Raw genomic sequence first — 6,000 nt, forward strand, 5'->3', positions numbered from 1 at the left:
GAAGAAACGGAGGGCTTCAAGACCCTCTGGGTGGGGGATGGAGCTGTAGAGTGACTGGACATCCATAGTAAAGATGAGTGAGTGGGGGCTGGAAAACGGAAGTTATCGAGGAGACTATCCAGCTCATTCAAGAGAGAGCTGGATAGAGCTCTTAAGGATAGCGGAGTCAGGGGGTATGGGGAGAAGGCAGGAACGGGGTACTGATTGAAAATGATCAGCCATGATCACATTGAATGGCGGTGCTGGCTTGAAGGGCAGAATGGCCTCCTCCTGCACCTATTGTCTATTGTCTATTGTCTATTGAGACGGAGAGCATGTGAGGTGTCTTGGACATCGGATGGGAAGGATTGGAACGGGGGGATAGGATGGAGTAAAGGTAGGTGGAAATTAATTTGGTGGGACATGATCAGGCCGAAACAATGGGTCTGCCAGGACAGTTCTGTTTGTGGACTTTGGGGAGAAGGTAAAATCGGGCCGTGGGGGGCTGGGGAATGATAAGGTTGGAGGCTTTCGAGATGAGATCAGTAATGGTGTTGGAGATTAAGGTCTGGTGCTTGTCTGTGGGGTCATGGTCCAAGGATAAGTAGGAGGAGCTGTCTGAGAGTTGTCGTCTGGCCTCAGTCCGGTAGGGGTCAGCACGCCAAACTACCACGGCACCTCCCTTTTCGGCGGGATTGATAACTAAGTCGGGGTTTCTGCAGAATGAGCGGAGGGCTGAACGTTCAGAAAGGGAGAGCTTTTGTGTCTACCTTCGATTTAAACCAGCATCTGCAGTTTTTTCTCCTACAATGAAAGTAAACATGTAGGTACAGCAGGCTGTGAAGAAAGCTAATGGCATGTTGGCCTTCATAACGAGAGGATTTGAGTAGAGGAGTAAAGACGTCCTTCTGCAGTTGTACAGGGCCCTGGTGAGACCACATCTGGAGTATTGTGTGCAGTTTTGGTCTCCCAGTTTGAGGAAGGACATCCTTGTTATTAAGGACTGGGCAGTAGATACAGGAAAAATGTTCCCAATGTTGGGGGAGTCCAGAACCAGGGGCCACAGTCTAAGAATAAAGGGGAGGCCATTTAAAACTGAGGTGAGAAGAAGCTTTTTCACTCAGAGTTGTGAATTTGTGGAATTCTCTGCCACAGAAGGCAGTGGAGGCCTATTCACTGGATAAATTTAAAAGAGAGTTAGATAGAGCTCTAGGGCTAGTGGAACTAAAGGATATGGGGAGAAGGCAGGCAAGGATTACTGATTGTGGATGATCAGCCATAATCACAATGAATGGCGGTGCTGGCTCAAAGGGCCAAATGGCCTCCTCCTGCACCTATTTTCTCTGTCTATGTCTATGGAAGCATCCTCTCCACATCCAGTATCCAGGCCTTTCACTATTCGGTAAGTTTCATTGGGGTCCCCCGCCTCATCCTTCTAAACTTCAGTGAGTACAGGCCCAGTGCCATCGAACGCTCATCATATGTTCCCAATGTTGGGGGAGTCCAGAACCAGGGGCCACAGTCTAAGAATAAAGGGGAGGCCATTTAAAACTGAGATGAGAAAAAACTTTTTCACCCAGAGAGTTGTGGAATTCTCTGCCATAGAAGGCAGTCGAAGCCAATTCACTGGATGAATTTAAAAGAGAGTTAGATAGAGCTCTAGGGGCTAGCGGAATCAAGGGATATGGGGAGAAGGCAGGCACGGGTTACTGATTGTTGATGTTCAGCCATGATCACAATGAATGGCGGTGCTGGCTCGAAGAACCAAATGGCCTCCTTCTGCACCTATTTTCTATGTTACTATGTTTCTATTTTTAACTTGGCATTATGTCCAGTACAGACATTATGGGCCACAGGCCCTGTTCTTATGCATTTCTGCTGCATGATCTATGTTTTATATGCCAAAAGTTAAGGGTATGGGTCACCTGTTGCAATATTGTTCTTGTCATGTTCAGTAGTTTAATGATAAAATAAACATAGCAATCAAATGAAAATCCTGCCAAAAAGTCAAGGGTTGAATTTCTCAAGATACTTGGAAATGTTTGCAAAGTTGCTGTGGTCTGAGTTAAAGCAAATTTGTAAATGCAAAGCATTATAATTTTTTGGAGTTATACAAAGGAATTATTTGGCCCATTCCCGGAGTCTCCCAGCTCTGCACTGTTTTTGTTCTTCCTGTTAGATGCATTCCTGTCTGATTTTCATCTGGTCAACAAATCACCACTGTTCAGAATCACTGGTCATATTGGGAAACTTCATTGCCTTTACTTTGGAAATGAACTGCACAAACCAGGAGAGCTACACTTTAGTTAGCCACAAAGTGCTGGAGTAACTCAGTGGGTCAGACAGCATCTCTGGAGAAAAAGGATGGGTGACATTTCAGGTCGGGACCCTTTTTCAGACATTTTCTTTGCTTCTACATTTTGTCTGAGACATACTTTAATGTTTGGGCTGTTTTGAGTTCGTTTGTGCAGCTGGCTTTTGGATTCTTTTATGAGGTAATCCCTTGGGCTTGTGGATGGCTTCCTTCCAGTCCAGTTCTGTGGGATGTGAAGTGGCTGGTGAGGACAATGAGGGATCTATAGACTTGGCCACCGGTGGCAGAAGATCCTTGGCTGTGTGATTAAGTAGTGTGAGGGGCACCAAGCTTCTTCCTAACCCTAACCCTAACCCATCCACTGTGCTCTCTAGCTTCTGTGTGGTTTTCATGAAATGATTAAAGAAACCCAATGCTATTGCAGATGATTGAACATACAAAGATATGAATTAGGAGCTGGAGTGCTATCCAGTCCCCTGAGCTCACTCCTTTCAATAAGAGCATTGCCAATCCGAACTCGGACTTTCCATCATCCCTGAGAAGCCTCAGTGCCTTTCTTATTTAAAATGTATCCAGTACCATCTTAAAAATATTGAAAAACTCTGTTTCCACTGCCTTTGAGAAAGTTTCAAATTTGCTCAACCCATGAAATTACTTTATCTCTGCCTCCACTTCACGCTTTAAAGCCCTTCAAGTTCTTGCATGTTTCATTGCAGCCACCTCTCACTCTTCTAAACGGTAATGGACACAGGCATATCCTGCCCCCTTTCCTCCTGAGACCACAGGCCATTTCAGATGCTCATCAAAGTGAACCTTCTTGGAACTGGTTCCAATGTATTCCACTGGTTCCAAGGGGTAGGCCATTTAGAACGGAGATGAGGAAGAACTTTTTCAGTCAGAGAGTGGTGAAGGTGTGGAATTCTCTGCCTCAGAAGGCAGTGGAGGCCAGTTCGTTGGATGCTTTCAAGACAGAGCTGGATAGAGCTCTTAAGGATAGCGGAGTGAGGGGGTATGGGGAGAAGGCAGGAACGGGGTACTGATTGAGAGTGATCAGCCATGATCGCATTGAATGGCGGTGCTGGCTCGAAGGGATGAATGGCCTCCTCCTGCACCTATTGTCTATTGTCTATTTACCCTTCCTTCATAAGGATGTCAATACAGTACACAATACTCCAGATGTGGTCTCATCTATACCTTACTTAATTGAAAAATAAGCTTCTGGCTTTTGTATTCCTAATAAAATATAATTTAAAATATAATTTTATTTTATTTTTTCAAGTTACTGGTGGTCCATTCTTCTGCAAATCTTACATTGTGTCCCCCAGATCCCTCACCATCTCAGAACTCAGCAATCCATCAACATTTAAATCATATCTTTCCATTTTCGTATTCCTACCAAAAGAGGCAATTGCACTGTTTCCTGCTTTATAACTGTTGTGGGTCTCTGCTTGCTCCTTTAACCTAGTGTCTCTTTCCAGCTGTCCAATATACATGTTCCCACCAATCATTGTCTTCAGAAAATTCACCCACCAAGCTTGAGGGTCCTCATGCAAATTTATTACAAGAAGTGTGAAAGTGTGAAAAATGCCCCATTCTGATTGCTGATGAAACATCACTTTTTATAATTTGCCCACAAGAAACAGACCCACTTCTGCCTAAACCAGCATCTGCAACATTCCTACACCACGTCTACTGTTAGTTTTCTGTAAACCTGGCATTCTTTCATTCACACCGACTCGTGAGCTCCTGAACATGAGCTTTTATGTTGTGTAATAACCTTTGATGTTGCACTTTATCAAATACTTTCTGGAGATCTATGTATATATTTATCCACACCATGTGTTGCTTTTTCGAAGAACTCCATTAGATTGTTCAAACATGATTCCTTTTCACAAAACCATGTTGACTTTGCCTGATTAAGTGCCTATCTGTAGGAACGACTTTGAAAATGTTAGCCGTCAGATGTGAAGCTCACCAGTTTATTGTTTCCTGATTTCTGTCTCCCTGTCTTTTTGAATGAAGGCATTACATTTGCTATTTATGTATCATTTCTTTTTTGTAGGAAAGAACTGCAGATGCTGGTTTAAATCGAAGATAGATGCAGAATGCTGGAGTAACTCAGCAGTACAGGCAGCATCTCTGGAGAGAAGGAATGGGTGACGTTTCGGATAGAGACCCTTCTTCGGGCTCTTTTGTGTGTTTGTCTATGTACCAATGATGCTGCTGCAGGCAAGATTTTAATTGTACCTGAATCTCACTCTACCTGTATCTCATTGTACCTGTATCTCACTCTACCTGTATCTCACTGTACCTGTGCCTCCTTCATTGTACCTGTATCTCATTGTACCTGTACCTCACTGCACCTGTACCTCATTGTACCTGTATCTCATTCATTGTACCTGTACCCCATTGCACCTGTATCTCATTGTACCTGTACCTCACTGTACCTGTATCTCACTGTACCTGTATCTCATTATACCTGTATCTTACTGTACCTAAACCTCACTGTACCTGTACCTCATTGTACCTGTATCTCATTGTACCTGTATCACACTGTACCTGTACCTCACTGTACCTTATCTCATTGTACCTGTATCTCATTGTACCTGTACCTCATTGTACTTGTATCTCATTGTACCTGTATCTCACTGTACCTGTACCTCATTGTACTTGTATCTCATTGTACCTGTATCTCACTGTACCTGTATCTTACTGTACCTAAACCTCACTGTACCTGTACCTCATTGTACTTGTATCTCATTGTACCTGTATCTCACTGTACCTGTATCTCACTGCACCTGTATCTCATTGTACCTGTATCTCATTGCTTGAAATGCTTAGGGTTTGGTGTACCTAAGTACAGTGAAAAGCTTTGTTTTGCCTACTGTCCAATCGTGTCAGATAATACGATACATAAATACAATCAGTAGATGGAGCAAAGAGGATGATACAGAGTGCTGATAAAGATCCCAGCATAGACCAGCAAGATATCACAAGTAACTCAGTAACTCAGCGGGTCAGGCAGCATCTCTGGAGAGAAGGAATGGGTGACGTTTCGGGTTGAGACCCTTCTTCAGACCTGACAATACAGAGTGCTGATAAAGTTCCAGCATGGACTAGCAGATCACTTCCCACAGATGCTGCCTGACCCGCTGAGTTACTCCAGCATTTTGTGATACCTTCGATTTGTACCAACATCTGCAGTTATTTTTCTACACAGCATAGACCAGCAGATCACTTCCCACCGGCTGGATTACTGAGCTTTTCCAGCATTTTCTGTTTTTGATTGACTTAAGTTGTTTTAATTTTCATTTTTAGAAGCTGCATGTTGTTACAAGATATTTTAAAGAGGAGTTTCTAAGAAGAGTCATTAAGTTTGTGATCACTTTTTCTGCAACTCTCCTCATCCAACGTTCTTTCTTTCATTGTGTGGGTTTGACATTGAAGCTGTCCCTCTCCTCTGAGTTCTCTCCCATTTATTTCTCAGTCCAACATTCAACGGTCAATGGGCTCCCCTTCTTAATGCTCTTTATCCCAATTCTAGACATCCTATTTCCCTTACACCAGTTATCTGCTCACTCTTTAACCAGCCGAGTTGGCACCCAACTGACTTAAAAAAACCCTGCAATATTCTGCAAATCTACAAAACCCCGACTGTCTTCAGTGCAACATTCCAGCTGGCTGCAGATTGTGGCAAAACGTGGAGG

At 43.6% G+C, this 6,000-nt stretch overlaps 1 protein-coding gene across 1 annotated transcript in view; it reads left to right on the plus strand.

The window, feature by feature from the left end:
• The window catches only part of LOC144592991 (uncharacterized), a 119,600-nt gene extending 114,510 nt beyond the window's left edge, over nt 1-5,090 (plus strand). The window contains exon 5 of the mRNA XM_078398405.1: nt 4,356-5,090. The gene's annotated coding sequence lies outside the window, so the exon portion shown is untranslated. The remainder of the gene's footprint in view (nt 1-4,355) is intronic.
• Nucleotides 5,091-6,000: the final 910 nt, after the last annotated feature.

The sequence above is a fragment of the Rhinoraja longicauda genome, chromosome 4 (assembly GCF_053455715.1).
Source record: "Rhinoraja longicauda isolate Sanriku21f chromosome 4, sRhiLon1.1, whole genome shotgun sequence".
Lineage (NCBI taxonomy): Eukaryota > Metazoa > Chordata > Chondrichthyes > Rajiformes > Arhynchobatidae > Rhinoraja > Rhinoraja longicauda.